This window comes from Gastrolobium bilobum, unplaced genomic scaffold, assembly GCF_033153095.1.
Source record: "Gastrolobium bilobum isolate Gb01-03AN ecotype WA unplaced genomic scaffold, APGP_CSIRO_Gbil_v1 utg47080, whole genome shotgun sequence".
In the NCBI taxonomy this organism is placed as follows: Eukaryota; Viridiplantae; Streptophyta; class Magnoliopsida; order Fabales; family Fabaceae; genus Gastrolobium; species Gastrolobium bilobum.
This window is the reverse complement of record NW_026899110.1, coordinates 33,212-55,643: the sequence shown is the minus strand read 5'-3', so window position 1 is coordinate 55,643 and position 22,432 is coordinate 33,212. Positions and strand designations below refer to the sequence as shown.

The 22,432-nt window shown below is 37.3% G+C and overlaps 1 non-coding gene across 1 annotated transcript; it reads right to left on the bottom strand.

Moving 5' to 3' along the window:
* Nucleotides 1-16,708: 16,708 nt before the first annotated feature.
* Nucleotides 16,709-16,815, bottom strand: LOC133287292 (small nucleolar RNA R71). Its single transcript, XR_009748226.1, has one exon. It is a non-coding gene; the product is annotated as a small nucleolar RNA R71 (small nucleolar RNA).
* Between the last annotated feature and the right edge of the window lie 5,617 nt (nt 16,816-22,432).

Here is a 22,432-nt window from a genome sequence, read left to right as displayed (position 1 = left end):
GGTCTGCTTGGGAGTTCTTGTTGGGTTTTCCATGTGTAACACCTCGTGTATACCCAATTTGTTAACATGCCATCATATTAAGCCACGCTTAATTAAAATTGCGGAATAACTTTTTACTTTCGATTATGACGTCATTATACTTAGCCAAGTTGAATTACTTATTTCATTTCAAAAACATTGCCTGTATGTAAATGCAAAAGACAGATATATATACTGAATAACCTCATATCATAAATAAGTGAGTATCTAAAATCACGGAACTACAACACGTAGCCCGAACATAATCCTGATACATTATTATAACTTGAATCTAAAGTAGAACATAGTCAAGTCAATGCGGCATGGACAATCCCCATGCTCACCAAATAAGGCAACAAGCCCAACAAGTCTCAACATCGGAGGAATAATAAAGCTAATAACATAATAAAAACAGGAATAATCCAACATCCAACATAATCAGCATAACAACATATAAATCAGCTAAGCTCCGGCCTCTTGCCGTTAGAGGTCTCAACCCCCGCATTACCTGAACCTGAAAATGGTGCCCCAAACGTGGGGTGAGATCTCTAAACAGAAATCTCAGTAAGACAAGGGTCCTCAAGGATCTTCCACCCCAAGCTCACTTACATGTGCAATATACGTTCTAAAAGCAGTTCATCAATATAAGTTCCAACACCATGCATTGCAACAGATAATCATGCCATGTGTGTTATAACTATTCTACTGGCCAGAGAATTGCAGGAATACGTCTATTACCCACACAGTACGCGCCTATGTCGTACCTGCCCACAGGATCACATCCCATCTAGGCGAACACCACATGCATATCATAAAGGCACTCGCATATACAACTCAATAGCATTTCAACAGAACAATACATGAAAACAACATCATGCATAGGACCATCCCTCCAAGGGACATGGTGGAACCAACAATGGCTAAACCGAGGACACGAAAGCTTACCTTGCAAGCTAACTATCCAAGCCAAGAGTGCACACAAGCTCAAACTCCACACAGCAGAATCACAATATGTTTTGGACCAGTAATCATATTAACAACCATAGTTCGTAAGCATATAACATAAAGACAACGATTCTCTTTTACGTTTCATGTCTTAGGCTTCTCACAAAGCCACAAGCCCTTAATCACTTAGATTCTGACTTAACAAGTCATTACAGAAGTCCAACTTAATCAATCAAAGGTCCACAAACCCCAAACACAGTTCTATATGAACAGTACAGACACTGTCTCGAAATTTCCAGAATATCCGGATATATGTCGGGGCCATATCCAGATATCCATATCCATATCCATATCCGGATATCACAGAGCCCATATCCGGATATCCATATCCGGATATTTCGCGAAAGAATGTAGTTCTGCATTTCGCGAGATATCCCTCCATAGGTTTCACTTTTACCATTATTATACGTCCAAGAATCCATTTTTAGGCATATACAGGTTCATATACGTGTTGGTTACTTGTTTAGCTCATTAAAAATGTCAAAACTCAACTTTTAACATATAAAACTCATGATCTAAGGTGATGAAGCTTACCCAAGCTTAAAACAGAGCAACCATGGTTCTTGGAGCTCTCACAACAGCTCCTCAGAATCTGACTTGTAAGGCAAACGAAAATGGCACACCAAAGGTTGGTTCTTTCTCTCCAAAGATCACTCCTTGGACCTCAAAATGCCATGACAATGGCCACACCCTCACAACTCAGAAACACAGCCCCTACACTGACTTCACGCAAACCACCAATACTCAGAAAAGGTGCTCCTTTCACACTCACAATGATGCTCACAAGTGTTTACAAAGAGAAAGATGGAAGAATCAAGCAAAAGATGACAACTTGGCTCTCAAGATGGATGAAGAGGCAATGGAACGTCAAACAGACCAGCCTCCAAAGGTGCACGTAGAAAAACTGATATGGCCCAGGGTTTAGAGCTAGAAATAAGTATTTATAGTGGTTTAAGTCTTAAACACACAGTATTAGCACTAATAGCTACGCTTAGTATTTTAATCCCAAACTTAGGATTATGAACCTACTCATTTTTCTAAGATTTTTCATATTTTTGTTTTATTTTTCGCAGCACCTTTCCGGTACGCTCTTTTCCATAGCCAGTATCAGTTCTGGCACCATTTCTCATTATTTTAACTTGAAACTTGTTTTACAAGTCCTATAAAATATTCTAGGAATATTCCCCCACTTATTATAATTTTTCGGGATACTTCATCGGTACGCATTTATACCGAGTAGCAGAACCGGTATCTGCACTTTTCATCCGAAAAGCGACTTTCAGCATTACTAAACACTTACCATATTTATTTAAGACTTAACATAATTATTAGGGTCAATTATGGAATTATTTCCTAATTCTTCTATTTATTTAATTACTTTCCTTAATTAATGGTGCAGGTTCTTACACCATGGACTCTCTCAACCATGGGAAAAGCGCCAGGAAGCGTCTCGGGAGAAGTTTGATGGGGTCTTTGAACAGAAGCCTTGTATGGTTGTTTTTGGATTGTGCCTAGTTGGTTATGTGAATTTGTATATTATATTGTTCATATATGTATCATTTCATGCACATTGAGTGAGCCATCAGGTAGAGTGACCCTCCATTACCATGGGTTTACTGAGATATATATATGTATATCTCACCCTACGTTTTGGGGCACCATTTCAGTTTCAGGTGAGCACATTGGAGCTTCGGGCAAGAGGCCCACCTAGTGGTGGAGATGGATTTTGGTTCATAAGATTCCTACGACATTTTGGAAGATTTGTATATGCACATGTTAGCATTCATTGTGTATAGGACTTAGTATATGAACATAGTATTGCATGTAGTTGTATTTACCATGCTTTTGTTGCTTATATGTAATTCTAAGTCTCTTGATCTTTAGTTGTATTACGAAATCCAATTGTATATGCCTCATTTTATCATTTTGGATATGGATGAGCATGAGGGATGTCTATGCCACTTGTATTATGTTTAAGACTTGGTTGTTGTAAAGAACATCATATGGGGCTATAAATTGATGGAAGGATCAAAGACCTATTGGATATTATGATACATTAGTTTAAGGTTATTTTTTAGGTACCAATAAGTTGAAGAAAATGGGAGGAACTCCTTCAAGAGAACTACCAAAAATAGGGGAGATTAAGTCTGCCCCAGGTGGAGCACGCTCAAGCACTGATAAGAGTGCTCAAGCGCGCTATGTGCATGAAATAGAATGAAATTTTCTGCCTCTTGGCGCTTAGGCGCCCAATTGAGCACTCAAGCGCCCAATAGAGCGCTCAAGCGCGTAGGTAGGGCTTGGATAACTTTTATTTGAATCGGGAATCTATGTATAGTAAGAGATCATGAGGAGTCATGATCTGTCTTAGAGTCAATAGAAGAAGATTCCTAGTTCTGTGAAAAGCTATATTAGTCAATCAAGATAGATGATACTCTATCCTTGCTCTCGACTAAATGTGAATGACGATATGAAGGATCATGTCGGCATGGTATCTGAATTAGAAAGGTAGATCACTTGATCAACTCGATTAGTTCTGGGGCCACATAGCATTTCTAGTGTTTTATATGGTCATTAGATAAATTGGGCCTATTAGAGGAGTTTAATTGGTCCAAGTTGATTTATGTCATTGACTAATTGGGCCTAAAGGGTCACACACTAAGGTTATTCTTGATTACTTAAATTTAGCAAGTTTAGGCCAATAATTGTTATTGGGCTTTTTCAAGACTATAGGTCTAATTGGGTTAGAGTTGGACTCCAAGCCCAATACCATAATACGCCCCATTTGGACTTTTAGTTAAATATTAATTTTTTCACTAATACGCCCAAATGTGCTAGTGGGTCCAATAGGGTATTGGGCCATGATTCCTAGCAAAGTCAAAAAAGTGATTTGGCCAAAATAAGTTTTGGCGCAATTCGAAATTTGAAATTTGAAATTTTGATTTTGAATTTTGAATTTTGAATTTGATTTCCAATTTAAATTATGAGCTAGGATAAAATTGTACTTAAATTTGATTTAAATTTAAGTTTGAAATTTAAATTCAAATTTTAATTTAATTTTAATTTCAAAAGGTTAGGTTGTTAAGGATAATTTTAAACTATCCAAATCGATATCTAAAGAGATTAGATAGAGATTTATTATTACTATTTTATTTGAATTATGAATTGAAATAAAATATTATTTTGCAATAAGTAAGGGATTTGATGAAGATTCTATAAGATTATAAATAGATATGATCCATTCAAGTCTATTCTTAATTAGAAGTCAAATCATGAGGTGTCTATCTTCATGATTAAAATAATATCCTAAGAAGATACACCATATCTTCGTGGATATGGGGCCTAAGTAATGTTATTCAATTTGGATTAAAAACCCTAATTATATAGCATCAAAGTAGCACCCCTATCCTTCTAAAAAAAAAAATCATAGTAGCACCTCTCTTGACTAGAAACTTTAGTATTGGCCTCCCCTTTCTTTTCATCTCTTCCTCCGTTGTTGTTCCTCTCATCTAACCTCAAGACAACATTATAGTCTTAAGAAAATAATCTAAACATTTGAAAGCCTCCGCTTTTCCATACCCTAGGAAGCTTCCAAGGAAAGGAGGACTCAAGGAGAAAGTGTTTCGCAGAAGCAACCAAGAGGTAGTCGTGTGGATTACCGTTAGAGGGAAGTCATCTTTTTTGACGCTTTCAAGTGAAAAAGGTATAATGTTAAACCTTACATGTTTTTAACGGGAAGATCCATTTATATGAGGCGCAAAGATTGTCTATGCTTCTGCTGCGAAGACAAAAAAAAAAATTTCACCCTCATGTTGTCGCACTAAGGTTTGACCAATGTGCAGCCTTTCTTGAACTTTCATGTTGGCTAGGGTTTTCGGTGGTGAATAAAAGAGAAGAAGAGTTACGCAAACAAGGAAGAAGGGGACTATATATGTGGCGCCTAATTAACCTAAAACTGGGTCAAATTAGCGCCCTAATCAACTCCCAATCTCATTGGGTAATTTCTTTATTTTTATCCAATATATCCAATTGATTGATTTCCCTAATTTTGGCCAATTATTCTAATTAATTGATTTCCTTAATTTTGGTCAATCAATCTGACTGATTGGTTTCCTTAATTTATCCGATCAATCTATTTGATTGGTTTCCTTGGTTTATACACTTTTCTTAATTTTCTCCGTTTTCATTAAATCTAATTTAATGACTACATTTAAATTTAAATTTCAAATTCAAAAATCAAAATTAGAATTCAAATTAATTTTATTAATTTAACATTTAAATTAATTAGGTTGCATCATGGATCAAGTCTAACTTGGTCCATGATGCCACCTACACTCTCTTGGCCCAACACGTGGGCTTTACCAACTTAGGCTTATTAACCTGTATTGGGCCCAAATCACATATGCTAGAATTCAAGACAACTTAAGGTGTTTATTTGTGACCCATGAGGCCCAACACAGCCACTGACATAAATAAGCTTGGGCCCATTAGGCCCAATCCAACTAATCAGGGGTGTTCGCAGTCTGGATGAGATCGGTTTTGAAGCAAAAGTCATCTGACCTAATCCCTTCGGGTTGATCATTTAATCATCCATTTGACTTTGGATGTTTTTTAAATCTAATCCAATCAAATCCAATTTTATTCGGTTTGGATTTGATCGGTGTTATATTTTTCGAAAAGCCTAATTTTTTTTTTTTTTTTGGTACATTGCCAGGAGGTATCCCCATTCAACCTTCTCCGGGCACCATGCCCTCGGGGTACGGCCCGTTTGGGCTAGCCCCTCATTGTAACAGTGGGTGCACTAAGCTTCGCAACCGGAGAAAGGACGAGACTAATCCCCCAACCGAAGATTTTTTGGCTTATCCTCTGGCCCGCAAAGATTTTCCAAGAAACTACTTGAGTGCGGTTTGATCCCTGCACCAAGCAATCCCTTGGGAGCTCAGCTGCCAACTGAGCTACCCTTGGGGGTTAAAAGCCTAAAATTTTAGTCAAACAAATTATTAGTTATATCAAAATAAAGTCTTTCAAAGTTACAAATTTTTGGAAAATTCGAGTCTTCAAACTAAAGAAGTCTTAAAACTCATAAAGAGTTAAAATAGATTAATAGACAATAAAATCCTAAAATAAGATAGTTTGCGATCATTAACATCCAAGATTCCATGTCTACAAAATAACAAGATTCAAAGTCACCATCTTTCAAAAATAATAAATACATAATACATTGGATCGATTTGTATTGGATCAGTTTTCACCAACTAAATCGAAAACCAATCCAATCCAATTAAAATACGTGATTTTTTTCGGTTTTTTATTTTTCGATTTTTGGTTAATTCGATTATCGGTTTTTCAATTCGGTCACCGCGGTTTAAAACTGTTTGGATTGGTTGATGAACACCCATACATCTAATGATAACATAGAGCACTAGCAATGCTTTGTTGTCCCAGAGCTAGTCGAGTTTATCGAATAATCAACCTGTTATACTTATTTGGTTATTGTGTGAAATGTCTTTTCATCTCGGTTCTCTGTCCCATTGACCTAGGGCAAGGAAATGTATCAACCCCTGCGGTCTAGGGATAACTTTTGCCGAAACAGGAAATCTTCTTTTACGGACCCTAAAAAGCGGGCCATCTCATGACTCCTTTATTATGCATAGATTCTCGAGTACCAAAAATGTTATCCCGATTTTACCGATCTACGGATAACCTAATCTCTCACAGAGATTGACGAATCCCTTCAGCTTGTCACACTAGGCCTAAGTCCTTAGGACATGCCCCAAGAGTATACCTACGAGTCTCTATGTTTCAGGCAGACAATGTATACAATCAAAGCAAGACTTCGAGAGCACAGGTCTATGTAACAACGTTAGGTCTAAGGAAAAACACACCCAAATAATAAGAGACATTAGTTATTGATACTATCTGTGAGATTTCCTTGTAGTGTCTCTTGGTGGGCCAGTTCAGTGCGAGCTATTCTCCAATGGCTACACCCACGAGTCAACTAAGACATTTCTACGTCTGCAGCTCACAAGGCTCTACCTTGCATCTCCATGCAAGTAGCTGAGTTGTGCTTGTCTCACCTAAGATCACCAATGCCCATTTTCAATGTCTCTATACTAGAAACATATTTATAGCAATGGACGTGTGATGTCATTAAGCCCTCATGATCATGATCCTTATCACAGATCCTCAACGTGACACTCGTTCCATTCCAAGGGTTTTATCCAATTACTCATATTCAATATAAACATATAATATTTAAGTCATGCAATATGAAACAAGATAAAGAATGCTCTTATTCATAAGTTTATTCATAACAATACAGAAGTACATGGGTCCATCTGACTCTTAGATTGTCTCTAGGACACCTATATTCTAACAATCTCTCACTTGGCCTAGAGCTAATCGGACCGAAGTTACATCCTAAAGCCTCATAATTACTATCATATTTTCTCTGAGAAACTCCTTTGGTCAGCGAATCGGCTAGGTTATAATCTCTGGGAACATAGTCCATCTTTACATCCATTCTATCAGTGATTTCTTTAATCAGGTGATATCTGTGGAGCATGTGCGTCGATCTTTGATGCAACCTGGGTTCCATTGCCTGTGCAATAGCACCTTTGTTGTCACAATACAATTGTATGGGCTCACTGATGCTGGGAACCACCCTAAGTTCATTGATGAACTTATTGATCCACACTGCCTCCTTAGTCGCTATATATTCAGCCTTTGTCGTTGAATCTGCTGTAGTCTTATTTAGATCTCTTCCAAGTCACTGCTCCACCATTTAAGGTGAATGCGAACCCTAATTATGATTTTCAGACATCTTTGTCATTTTGGAAACTAGAATCAGCGAACCATTTTACTTCTAGCTCATCAACTCCACCATAGACCATAAATATATCCTTAGTCCTTCTCAAGTACTTGAGGATTGTTTTGAGTGCTATCCAGTGACCCTCTCTAGGGTCTGCCTAGTACCTACTCGTTATGCTTAAAACATAAGAGACATCTGGTCTCGTATAAATCATGACATACATGATGGATCCGATAGCCGAAGCATACGATATCTCACTCATGTGATCCTTCTCTTGCTATGTCTTACGACACATAGCCTTAGAAAGATGCACACCATGATTGAAAAGAGAAAATCCCTTTTTGACCCTTCCATACTAAATCCCCTTAGGAACTTGTCAATGTATGTGGATTGAGATAATCTCAACAGCCTCTTAGTTCTATCTCTATAGATCTTTATTGCCAATATATAGGCTGTCTCTAAATATTTCATGGTGAAGCTTTTAGTAAGCCATTCCTTAACTGTTTGAAGTGTAGGGATGTTGTTTACTATCAACAGTATGTCATCCACATATAGCACCAAGAAAACAACATTGCTTCCACTAACCTTTTTGTAAACACAAGACTCATCCTTGTTCTTAATGAAACTATTACTCCTAACGACCTCATCAAAACAAATATTCCAACTCCGTGATTCTTTCTTTAGCCTATATTTGACCTTTGAATTTTGCATACCATATGCTCCTGAACTTTGGACTTAAAACCTACTGGTTGTGTCATATACACCTCCTCATTCAATAACCCATTCAAGAAGGCAGTTTTGACATCCTTTTGCCAAATTTCATAATCTCTACATGCTGCAATAGCTAGCATGATCCGAATAGACTTGACCATGGTAAAAGGTGAAAAAGTCTCATCATAATCAACTCCTTGTCTTTGACGATACCCTTTCGTAACCAACCTAGCCTTATAAGTTTGAACATTACCATATGCATCAATCTTTTTCTTAAAGACCCATTTGCATCCAATATGAACCATTCCTTATGGATATGGAACCAAGGTTATACCTGGTTTAGATGCATAGAGTCTATTTCATACCTCATGGCTTCAAGCCATTTGGAAGAGTCAACATCTCTGACTGCCTCCTCATAGCTAAAAGGTTCGCCATCCTCAACGGTTTGCTGATTCTCAATCACATAATCGCACCTCTCAGGTGGTTGACTAACCCTAGTAGACCTATGAAGTTGTGTGTTTACTTCTCCACTAGAGAACGTCGCCTGTAGAACAGACTCAGGTTCCTCAATATGTTCTTATGGGCTTTGAACTTCCTCAAATTCTATTTTACTCCCACTATTTCCTTGAGAAAGTAGATCCTTCTGTAAGAACTCAAAGTTCTTGGACACAAACCCTTTGTGATCATCAGGTGAGTAAAAATACTATCCCTTAGTTCCTTTGGAATACCCCATAAATAGACATTTAGTACTCGTAACACTATGCTTGTCTGATGTCAATGCCTTGATGTAGCTTAAGTTGGGTCTCCTACCAGTCCATATATCATACGGAGTGCTCTGAACAGATTTAGAAGGTACCCTATAACAACCCTCATTAAGAAATCTTGAAATTATAAAATAATTACAAGGGCGATTACTAGTTTACACTAGTTTTGGAATAAGTAAGCCTTGATGTGAATTTTGTTAAGTAAATGAATGAATTGGCATGATAAAATTTGTGATGATACAATTCATGCCAAGTGAAATAAATTAGACCCGAATAGAATTATTGACAAAGTCTAGGGGTGAAAATATAAATATGTGAAAGTATAGGGACTAAATTGCAAATAAGCAAAATAATGACCTAAGCTTAATTTTGTTTTTGTAATTAAATTCTCTATAGAATTTTGATCACTAGAAGTGGTCTTAAATTGATCTAATTATATTTGGATTAATTTATAAAATTAGTCAATTTCAATTAAATAAAAGTCAAAGGTATGTTAAATTGAAAGGAAAATCAATGAATGTAGGCAAAGTTGGCTAGTTTGATAATCTACTCTAGTTTTCTACTAAATGGTTGATTGTATTCATTCTTTTATTCCATGATATACCTTAAATTATATGTTTAAAGATGGAACAATCATATTAATTTAAAAGAATGACTAAGTCAAATTGAAAGAAAAGTTAGTAAATTATTGGTTAAGTAGTTTTATTAAATTTCCTACATGTAATTGATTGTTTGCTTTCTATATGTGCAGCACATGTTTTTCCTCTTCATGTTATGTATGTGGTCTAATTCCATGTAAAATAAAAGAGCCAATAGAAAAGTAACCAATAGGATTAAAGATGAAGGAGTTGATAGTCAAAAAGTGTGGGCTATGTAGTAAACTTTCGAACAAAAACATTTTGAGTTACTTTTAAATGTGTTAGTCGGATCTTTCCTCCTAAATGGTGCAGTCTAACCTTCTAGCAAAGTGAAGGAAATATGTGGACCAATAAGAAGCAATTTGAAGTTGACAAGTTAAAGAAAGTTGGAGATAAAGTTATTGAATTAACTAAGTTAAGTTAAGTTAACATTGTGAATACAGAATTTTGACTTTCATTTTCAGATGAATCAGGTTCAGTAGGATTCTCTAGTTCAACTTTGGTCAAGGAAAGTTGGTCTTTGATATCTTTGGTTTTATCAGAAAAAGTTCATTTTAGTGGTTTTGGGTCTTCTGTGGGTTTAAAGGAGTTGGATGATTGAGAAGAAGTTGTTTCCATTGTAGTTTTAGAATAGTGTCTTCTAGAAGAAAATGTTGGTTTATACCCCTCTTTGCTTTCTCTATGAGCGTTGTGACTTGAGGTTGAGCAGTTTGCATGGTCCAGGGTTTAGGTAGATGTGGATTTTTCCAGAGTTCATATGATCTTTGTAAAGGAGAATATATGTAGGTAATGGTAGTGGCAAAAAAAGATTGTAACTTTCAGCTGTTTAAGGCTTTTCTTGGGCTTTGATCTTTTGATTAACAATTACTTCTCCATCTCTTAAATTGGCTTCAGGAGTAAAACCTAGCTTTCTGACTTCTTCGTCAAGTTGGGCTATCATCACTATGGTCTTCAATTGCATCCATTTTAGTAGAAATTCTATCTATTTTTGCATCAAGCCTTTTTAGAATAGAACTCTGAGCTTAAGCATTCTTAGTTTTCCAGTTCAATACCTCTTTAGCTTGGCTTAAAGGTTTAAGTTTCCCATATGGGAGAACCTTTCCTTGGTGGACAGTTGACTTGCTGGTGGTAACTTTAGTGACAGGGTTGGTTTGTCTTTCTAGTGGAGGAAATTCAACTTTTTAAAACATCATACAAGTTATTGGTTGAGGAATTTGTGGTAGATTAGGCTGACACTTAGAAAAAGTATCTTTTGGAGACCAGGTATACCAATTGTTACAGACCAACCAACAATCAACTCAAACAAGATGGAAATAAGGAAATTATATTGCAAACTCTGTCTATATCGTTCAGAACCAGTAACACTACAATTGATTCAAGAAATTAACAACGGAAATCTCTAAGACAAATTACAGAGCAGCACAGCTGTTCAACTCATTACATACCAAATTGAAGATTACAATAAAAGGAAATAACAGAAAAGTAAAGATAACATGGAGCAATTGGAGAGGCTCCATTCTCTCCCAAGTTCCCAATTCTATTCTTCTGATTCGATAAAACTTCTCTCACCCCCAGCCACGTTCTTTAATCCTCCTCCCTCTCGCGTTGTTGTGCGTCTCTATTCTGTTGTAACAGAATAGCTGAGTCAGCAGCTAGCTCAGATTGGGCTGGGGCCCACTCTCTCCTGTGTTTGTCTCTTTTATACACAATGGGCTGAGGCATGAGTTGGGTTGTATAGGTTTGGGTCATTTGGTGGCTCAGGAGCAAGTAATCATTCTTCTTTGAGAATATTTAAACCTCTTTTGTATATCCAAATAGGCTCTAGTTTCTTCATAGCTTTAAAACCAATCCATTGTCCATTATCTGGGTAAGATCTTCTTTGAGGAGGTGGATGAGGCTTGCATCGCCTACGTCTCCTTGTATATTTTTCTTCATCTTCATCCTTGTAACACCCTGTTACCGAACTAGTGTGTTAACATTGATTAAGATATTAAGTGCAGTTACAATCACAACAGTTAGTTTAAAAATACAGAAAACCTTTTTCTTTTTATAACATTTGCGATTTATAACAACCGTATTAAGCAATTATACAAAACTATGGTCGCAACAGAAAACTAAATGCTGAAGTAGTATTTCAAATGCCTAGTTATCATATAACACTTATTTAAAGTTTCTAAGAGGTTCCCATAAACCAACAAAGCACAAAACCCATTTTTCCAACTTTACCAAAATATAGTATGCTTCGGTTTTATCAAAACTGGGCATGATCTACTCATCATTAAATTTCCACCTTTTAATATATTAAACTAGACTCTTCCACCTTTACAACAACGTATCACACGCCTTACTTGGAGTTCTTTAGCTCCGGATATAGCCGTTTGAAGTCAGACAAGCAAAACTGTCAATCAACTCGAAATAGGGCACTCAACACCCCTCACTGTTTCTGTGATTCCCAACGATCTACACAACCAATTTCTCTCAAATTTTTATACAGAATATTAAACACCTAGACCTTCATTTTGACATGTCATAAGCTTAATTCGAGTAAGAAATGAGAGATATCTATTTTAAAAGTTGCAACCCGAGACTAGTACCCAATAAGCTAGTTTTGGGCAGTCTCCACTCTTTTCATCCTACAGGGTGCTACACAACTTTAAGTGGCACCAAATTTTAGGAAAGTATAGCTGATATCCTAGACTTTAAAATGAGGTATGATACGCCTCATTTGGACTTCTGTGGAAGGATATATGGTCTCCCAAAGTTAGGCATAAAACTGATAATTTTCTTAAAATTTTCGACAGCATCTCCTTTGTTTTATTAACTAATCCCACCAACTCCAAGTGTGTTCTACCCTCTAAATGCTACCTAATTGACCAAGGGTGGAACACAAGGTTCAACATACCTTGATGCTCTTACAAACCACAATAAGATTTACTCATTTCTTTGTTTATTCCACAAGTATCATCCACCACTTACTCGGTATACAATTTATTAAGCATTTTAATTTCATAATCCCATTTACATGCATTTATCATAATTGAATAACATCATTACCTAAAATAGGCCTATTGCCCTTCCATCATACATTCATAATTGATTACACAAGATCCTCATTATATCAATTACATTTAAATCCCCTAACAAATATAACTATTACACCATGATGCCCAAAATAATCATAAATACATCATCACAAAACTTAGCCCCAAAATGCTACATGAACAAACCCTAGGCATGGTACATCTCACTCATGCAAGGCTACATGTTCATGCACTAAGTTTAGCATACCATATAAAACTAAACTACAAAAGATGCAAAATGCATGGTGCACTCTAATGGCTCTACTCCAAATCACTTGGTGGGCCTCTTGCCCAATACTCATTCAGCACCGCTAGATGAACATGAAATATAGCCCCATAATGCGAGGTGAGATGTATGGATATATCGCAATAACCCAAAGGTTCTATAGGATCATTCTGCCCAATGGCTCACTTAGATGTACAACAACAATAATACAAATATAAATGGACATGCGTACAATACGCCAATACAACATGTTAGTATATGGATGTCCTACAGACAATCTTTTGATTAGATTAGGACATGTTATTGAGGCATTTTTCTTTAGAACCAAATTTTCCTATTGCATGGAAGCCTTAAGCCTAAACTTGTGATAAAACTAAGAGCCCTGCACTTATTCCCGATCCTAAGTTTTTAGATTATGTGTTCAGATAAGGGGTAAAGGATGAAAGCTCTGTTCAGATAAGATTATGTGTTTTTAGATTATGTGCTCTGCAATGAATAAAAATATTAAGTGTTAAGTGTTGGAAATTTGGAGAAAAAGAAGAATGAAAAGGAAAAAGGAAGTAAAGGCACAAAGTGCTTGGTTTGGAAAAGGAAAAGAAAAAGGAAATGAGGAAAAAGGGAAATCAAAACAACACAAAGTGTTGAAAGTTGGAAGAAAAGGAGGAAGGAAGTTCAAGAAAAAGAAAAGTTCTAGAAAAGGTGGTGAAAAGAGTAAATGAAAAGGAAGAAGAGAATAAGAAGGATTAAGGAGTACATAGATAAATTCAATAGTGATCATCCTCTTATCTGAATCTATCTAACATTCTGCAACATCAAATCCTACCTTTAGCCAACTACGTGCCAAGCCATTTTCCTAATCCTATACATAATCCTATCCCTAGTCAAGTCATACCACCAAAGTCTCTTTTGTTCTGCTTATGAATCACTGTCACTTGGAAAGTGAGAAGATGGACAAGCTTATAGTAGTTTGAGTGCAATGGAGATTGAGTGATGAGTACACCCTTAGACACTAGAGTGCAAGAGAGTTTATTCTCATAATTTTTGAGAAGTTCCAAGTGAGGGGGTGTTTTGTGTTGAAGGTCTCTGCATTTCATCTTACTGATCTGTTGAAAGTCATGTGATGAGGTTAAGCAAGTCATAGTAAAAGATAGATTGCTGGGTTGTTAGATTGTATCTTGGAAAGTTGATCTGTCATATTTCAATCCAACCTCATAAATTTCATGTGTAAATAATCCCAAGTCTTTCTCTGTCTTTAAAGTTATTGCTGAGGACAACAATATTCAAATCTGAGAATTGTGATGAACCCTTAGTTCATCATGGTTTTTAGCAGGAATTAGGATCAAATTATGTGATTAAATGATGAAAAACAAGGTCAATGTCCTAAGATGTCCTCAATTACAAGTTCAAAAGCTTTATTGGAAATTTGTATGTTTTTTGTAGGAAAAGCAAGCTTGAAAGGCAACTGGAGAAGGAAGGAGATTCTGGAGCTCAAGAGGAGAAAAAAATTGCCTAAGTGTTGAGCGCTAAAACGTCCACACTGAGCGTTTTAGCGCCCTACTACAGGAAGAGGCCAAAACTTGCTGGTGATGAGCGCTAAAACGCCCACACAGAGCATTTTAGCACGCTGCTGCACTTAGAAGATGGAAAATTGCTGGTCTTGGGCGCTAAAACGGCCTGCAATAAGCGTTTTAGCGCCCTGAAGTGGAAAAAAAACTCTGGTCTCCACCGCTAAAACGTCCAAATCAAGAGTTTAAGCGTTGGAGTCAGTTAAAGTCAGTTGAGCATTCACCAAGTTTGGACGCTAAAACGGTCATTCCTTAACGTTTTAGCGTTGGAGTCAGTTAAAAGCAGTTGAGCATACGTAAAGCATGGACGCTAAAACGGTCACTTATGGACGTTTTAGCGCCCACATCAGTTTTCTGTTTTTAATTGTAACACTATAAAAGGGAAAGCCTTCACACTTAGATGGGGATCTGATATATTCTCTCTCTCTCTCTTAAACTTTAGTCTGACTTCTCTCTAAATTCTCTTAGTGTTTTAGTTTTTGTAGTAGGATTTCTTTGTAATAGTTTGGAGATTGAAGACTTTCAACATGGAAATGAAGTTTGATTCTTCTTCTCTTGTCTATTCGTTAGTCATGTCTGAATAGAGTCTTTGTAGTCTGAATGCAATAGAACTCCATGATAATATTATGTTGATCTGATTAATATGATGAAGTATTTTTCATGTGTTGATTTGAGATTTTCTGATTTAATTATTTCTATCAAGGAAGTAGTGTAGAACAAGGATGTTTATATGACTTCTGTATCTGATAATCTCAACATCAGAATTCTAGTACTCAAGGGATTGATGCTAGAGTTCTGATGTAATCTTAAGACTTTAGTATGTTATGCATGTATTAAGAAAGAGATCACCAAGGGATTGGGGTTTCTGATTAATGTATCTATTAGGGTAGTAAGGGATTACATCTTGATGATAAGTAAAAGGTTGATTAACATCACATGGAAAAGAATTCATCATATGATCAGTTTTTACATGGGTTATTATGGAGGAAAGTTGTTTTCTGACTACTTGTTGTTTTATTAATTCTTAATCCATATTTATTTTGTGTCAAATTACTTACAATCAATTTTTTGGTGACAAATTATTCATGACTTTTACAAATTCTTATCTGATTCAAATTAGTTTTCTATGGTTTATTGGTGCTTGAACACAATTCCTCCTGGGAACGATCTTTACTCATCATTTTATTACTTGTACGACTAGTGCACTTGCTAAACGTCCAACAAGTTTTTGGCGCCGTTGCCGGGGAATTTGTTTTTCAACACTAACTGATACCATAGAATTCTGAGATTGAATCCTTTTATTTTCAGTATTTTAGTTTATGTTAAGTTTCTGGTCAATTTTGATTCTGGTATATGCGAGGTACACTTGATCCGAATTTGTTGTTGTATGATCCAGAATTAGAAAGGACATTGAGGAAGCACAAAAGGGTAGCCAGGCAAAGGAGACAGTTGCAAGAAATTGGTGAATCCAGTACGGTTAATCAGGAAGAGATAATGGCAGAGAATCACAGACCACCACCACCACCACAGAGGACACTGGGAGAGTACATGACTCCTGCAGTGATTCCTCCAATTAGGAGTGTTGTGCGCCCAACAGTGGAGCCCAACAACTTTGAATTGAAGCCTGCTTTGATACATTTGGTGCAGAAGTATCAGTTTGCTGGAACCAGTGCAGAGGACCCTTACTTGCACATAGAGAACTTTCTGTTGTTGAGTGATACTGTGAAGATAAATGGTGTCACAAGAGATGCAATTCTGTTGAGACTATTCACTCATTCACTGACGGATGATGCAAGGAGATGGCTGCAATCATTGCCACAAGGAAGTATAACAACTTGGGATGATCTGCAAACCAAGTTCTTGCAGAGGTTTTTCTCAGCATCCAAGAGGGCCAAGTTGAAGGATGAGATTACAAGCTTTAAGCAGAAAGAGTCAGAATCCATTTATGAGGCTTGGGAGAGATTCAAGACTTTGTTGAGGAAATGTCCACAGCATGGAATTGAGGCATGGCAACAAGCAGCAATCTTCCTGCAAGGAATGACCACTAACACTAGAACCTTGGTGCATGCCACTGCTGATGGATCATTGACTACCAAGACTCCTCAAGAAGCCTTGGATATCTTTGATTCATTGGCATCTCAGGAATTTGATAATGCCCCAGTGGCTGAGAGAAGGACAGGAATCATCAGGTTGGATGGGTATGATGCTCTGTTGGCAAGGAATGATCAGCTGATGCAGACACAGAGACAACAACAGCAACAGTTGGATACCCTTATTAAGCAACTCTCTTCACAAAAGGTAGCTTATGTGGAAACCAATAGTGTATGTGCTATCTGTGGCAAAGGACATGTGACAGAGGAGTGTGATTATGGGGGATCACCAGAACAAGCAGAGGTGAATGGAGTGTGGTATGATCAGAATAATCAAAGGAACTACAACAATCAGGGAAGGAATGTTTATGTGCCACCATGGAAGAACAAGAATCAACACCCAGGATTCAGCTATAGTTCCAACCCTCAATTGAACCCACCATTACATCCTCCACCACCACATATGAAGGAGCAGTCAAGTGATCATGCTGCATGGGAGAAAGCGTTTGCTCAGTTAACTAAGACAACTCAGGATTATATCCAGGGGTCTAATTCATTCAGGGAAGAGACAATTGCATTCATGCAGGAGACCAGCACTTCTTTCAGAAATCAGGAAGCATCAATCAGAAATTTGGAGACCCAGATTGGTCAATTATCAAGACAGATATCAGAGAGACCACAAGGGAAATTTCCAGGTGATACATTAGTGAATCCTAAGGAGCATTGTAAAGCAATTATGACAAGAAGTGGGTTGGTACTTCAACCAGTGAAAAAGAATGTGGAAAATAAAAAGAATGAAGAAGAGGTTGTGGTTGAAGATGTAGTCTCTGATGATGAAGTAGAGAAGATGAGAAATGAGAAAAGTGAGAAAGAAGTAGTTGTTAGAGATGTTATAGTTGGAATTGAGAAAGAAGAGGAAGGGAAGGGCAATAAGAATGAAGGAGAGGTAGAAGTTGGTAAAAATGCTTCCCCACAAAAGATGATGAAGTGGGAAAAGAAGAAGATGGCTGACAAGAAAGAACAGCCAGTTATTTTATCTCCCTATGCTAGAGTTCTCTACCCTCAAAGGTTGAAGCAAGAGATTCAGAAACAGCATTATGCAAGATTTCTGGATATCTTCAAAAATTTACAAATTAACATACCATTTTCTGAAGCACTGGAAAATATGCCTCACTATGCAAAGTTCATGAAGGATCTTCTTACTAAGAAGAAGAAATTAACTGATGGTGAGACAGTGGCCCTAACAGCAGAGTGTAGTGCCCTAATCCAGAAGAAGCTTCCAACAAAAATGAAAGACTCTGGAAGTTTCAGTATCTCTATTGCTATAGGAGATGTAGAGGTGGAAAAGACATTGTGCGATTTGGGAGCCAGTATAAACTTGATGCCATTGACAGTATGTAGAGCTTTGGGAATCAACACTTTGAAGGAGACCAATCTTATTCTGCATCTTGCATATAGATCTATCAAGAGGCCTGAAGGTGTGGTTGAAGATGTCTTGGTCAAGGTAGACAAGTTTATCTTTCCAGTGGATTTTGTGATTCTTAACATGGAGGAAGAGGATACAGAAAGTCCTCTATTGTTAGGAAGACCCTTTTTAGCAACTGCAAGATCTTTGATAGATGTTGAACAAGGAAAGTTGTTGCTAAGGGTGGATGAGGAAACAGTCACAATTGATGTATTTGAAACTATCAAGCACCCTGTTGATGTAGGGGATTGTTTTAGATTGGATGTGATACAGGAGGTTGTGGAATAAGTGAATAAAGAAGAAGAATTCTCAGTTGAGGAAGAAACATCAGAAGAAGAGACAGGTACAGAAGATTACCAAGAAGAGCCAGAAGTGGAAGAGCTTGAGAAGAAGATTGATGACATTCCAAAAGGAGCACCTAAGGTAGAACTTAAAGAATTACCTTCACATTTGAAGTATGTGTTCCTTGGGGATGATCAAACATATCCAGCAATCATTAATGCAATGTTTTCTGATGAGGAAGAAGGAAAGTTGATTGAAGTACTTAAGAAGAATAAGCTGGCAATTGGTTGGCAATTTTCTGATCTCAAGGGTATCAATCCTTCCTTCTGCACCCATAAAATATTGATGGAAGAAGAGGTCAAACCAGTAAGGCAACCACAGAGGAGACTCAACCCCACTATGAAGGAGGTAGTGAGGAAGGAGGTTGTGAAGTTGCTTGATGCTGGGATGATTTACCCTATTTTCAGACAGTGCTTGGGTGAGTCTTGTGCAGACAGTGCCCAAGAAAGGGGGGATGACTGTGGTGAAAAATGAGAATAATGAACTGATTCCCACAAGGACAATCACTGGTTGGAGAATGTGCATTGATTACCGGAGGCTGAATAAGGCAACCAGGAAGGATCATTTTCCACTTCCTTTCTTGGATCAGATGCTAGAGAAGTTGGCAGGACATGCTTTCTATTGTTTCTTGGATGGTTATTCAGGGTACAATCAGATAGCTGTGGCACCAGAGGATCAGGAGAAGACTGCTTTTACATGTCCATATAGAATTTTCGCATATCGGAGGATTCCTTTTGGTCTATGCAATGCTCCTGCCACTTTCCAAAGGTTCATGCTTTCCATTTTCTCTGATATGGTAGAGGAATGTATAGAAATATTTATGGATGATTTTTCTGTATTTGGGTCTGATTTTAATGTATGTCTGAAAAACTTAGATTCTGTCTTAAAAAGATGTCAAGACTGTAATTTGGTTTTGAACTGGGAGAAATGTCACTTTATGGTGACCGAAGGTATAGTTCTTGGACACAAGGTGTCTAGGAATGGAATTGAAGTGGATAGGGCAAAAATTTCTGTGATAGAGAAACTTCCTCCACCTGTTAACGTTAAGGGTGTGAGGAGTTTTCTTGGTCATGCAGGATTTTATAGGCGGTTCATAAAAGATTTTTCAAAAATTGCCAAGCCCTTATGCAAGTTATTGGTCAAGGACCAAGAGTTCCTGTTTAATTATGAATGTCTGTATGCATTTCGTGTTTTAAAAGAAAAGTTGACCACTGCACCTATCATGACGGCACTTGATTTCTCATTACCATTTGAATTAATATGTGATGCCAGTGACTATGCTATAGGAGTGGTACTAGGCCAAAGAGTGAATAAATTGTTGCATGTCATTTACTATGCCAGTAAGATCTTAAATTATGCACAAAAGAATTATGCTACTACAGAAAAAGAATTACTGGCAATTGTGTATGCATTTGACAAATTCAGGCCATATCTGTTAGGATCAAAAGTTATTGTTTACACTGACCATGCAACTTTAAAGTATTTGTTAAGCAAGCAGGATGCTAAACCCAGGTTGCTCCGCTGGATGTTACTGTTGCAAGAGTTTGAGGTAGAGATCAAGGACAAAAAGGGAGTTGAAAACTTGGTGGCTGATCACTTATCCAGGATTACAGAAAAAGAGCTTCAAGAAGGACCGGAAGTAGTGATCAGTGAAGAGTTTCCTGATGAACATGTTTTGGCAATATGTGCTGTCACAGAGATGGTTAGGGATAAAGTCTTATCTATCAGTACCCCACCATGGTTTGCTGATTTCGCCAACTATAAAGCTGCTGGATTGATGCCTAAGGATTTCACATGGCAACAGAGGAAGAAATTTCTGCATGATGTTAAGAGATACATTTGGGATGAGCCATATCTTTTCTATAGATGTTCAGATAGTGTGATCAGACGGTGTATTCCAGAGGAAGAACAGAAGGATGTGTTGTGGCATTGTCATGGTTCTGCATATGGTGGACATTTTGCAGGTGAGAGAACTGCAGCAAAAGTATTGTTGAGTGGCTTCTACTGGCCCACCTTATACAAGGATGCAAAGAAGTTTGTGGAGGCATGTGACAACTGTCAGAGAACTGGGAATATTTCTAGGCGACATGATGTAACACCCTCCCTTGTATGCATCCAAGAGAGTTTGCTTGCTAAGCGGAATTAGAGTTCTTTCGACATATTTTAATTACTGAAAATTCATTTTGATGTTGCTAATGAAAACTTATACTTGAAGTTGAGTTCCTTACACAAATCACAGTACGCTTTCAAAATTTCTTAAGTTGCTGAAAATATTATTTTCCTGGCAGACCTTGCTGTCTTTAAAAATTCGTATAAAATCAAGTTTTCAAAATTCTATTGTAACATTTTTGTAATAAAAAATTAGACACGTGGGGCTTCGCGTGCATATCAAATAATAGTAAATCGGAGTTCGTTTGCCCTTTGTAACGTAACTCGCAAAGTGCTCGCGAGACTGTTTAAAAACCAATACTTAATAAAACGTCAGAGATATTTTCACAAAATTTGTTTCCAAAATACATACTGATCATAAAAATCTTAAAGCAGTAGTAAAATCATAATCCAACAGTAATCCAACTACTCAATTTAATACAGTCATCCTTCAAATAGACAGCAACATCAATAGTCCAAACAGCAGCACATAACAGCAAAAATCCATGTAATCATGACTTCATATGCTCTTCCGTCCTCCTGCCATTTTGTAAAATAGCAGCCCCAAAGGGGTGAGAAAAATCCCAGTAGTGTGGCAACAAAACCAGTAATGCAACAGTACTAACTAAATACAGAATTACAAAACAGTCGCATCATCAGTTCAAATCCGACAATTACTAATCATAATCATAGTGCGTATATAACGCCAGAAGTGTACGTTCATAGCACTACGGTGCACGTATCACTAACATAATATCATATTGCGTATATAACGCCAGAAGTGTACGTTCCTAGCACTACGGTGCACGTATCACTAACATAATATCATATTGCGTATATATACGCCAGAAGTGTACGTTCATAGCACTACGGTGCACGTATCACTAACAGAACAGTGGAGTACCCTGGGTGGCTCCTCAGAAGGGCTCCAACTGTACCTAAGCGGACTGAAGCCAAGTGTCCCATATCCTGGTACCGGAGGGATGCCTATATGATGCGTGCTCAAACATATGCTTACTTTTCGTACTTATTTTTAATTCAGAGAACAACATAAAATTTATGCATGCATGCTATGTCATGGTTCGCACACAAACAAAAATCTAAAAATTATGACATGAGTATGCATGACTAGATAATAATCAGAATGGCATATACACCATGGATTTCCAATATCAAGTTGCTGAATATATTTACTTTTCAAAACAGAATATCCAGCATATCACATTCAAGAATAGCATACGAATGACATATACATAGTTCGAATCCAAATCATGAGAGCAACGTTCACAATCCATGTACTAGCTAGCAGTCACAGAAGGTAATACCGCCAGACACTTACCTCGCACGTCGAAATTTAATTTACCAATAAGCAGTGAAACAGTCCACGTCTCAATGATTTTTCGCACCTAATTTAGAGGCATAACAAAATCAGAATACATTCCAACCATTCCAATCAATTATCAACAATTTTTCCATGCTTAAATGCCTCTGCACCTATGCGGCCATAGGGACCCCTTCCAAAAATTATATTCTGATTTCAAATTATACTTACCAACATTTTACAGCAAGGAT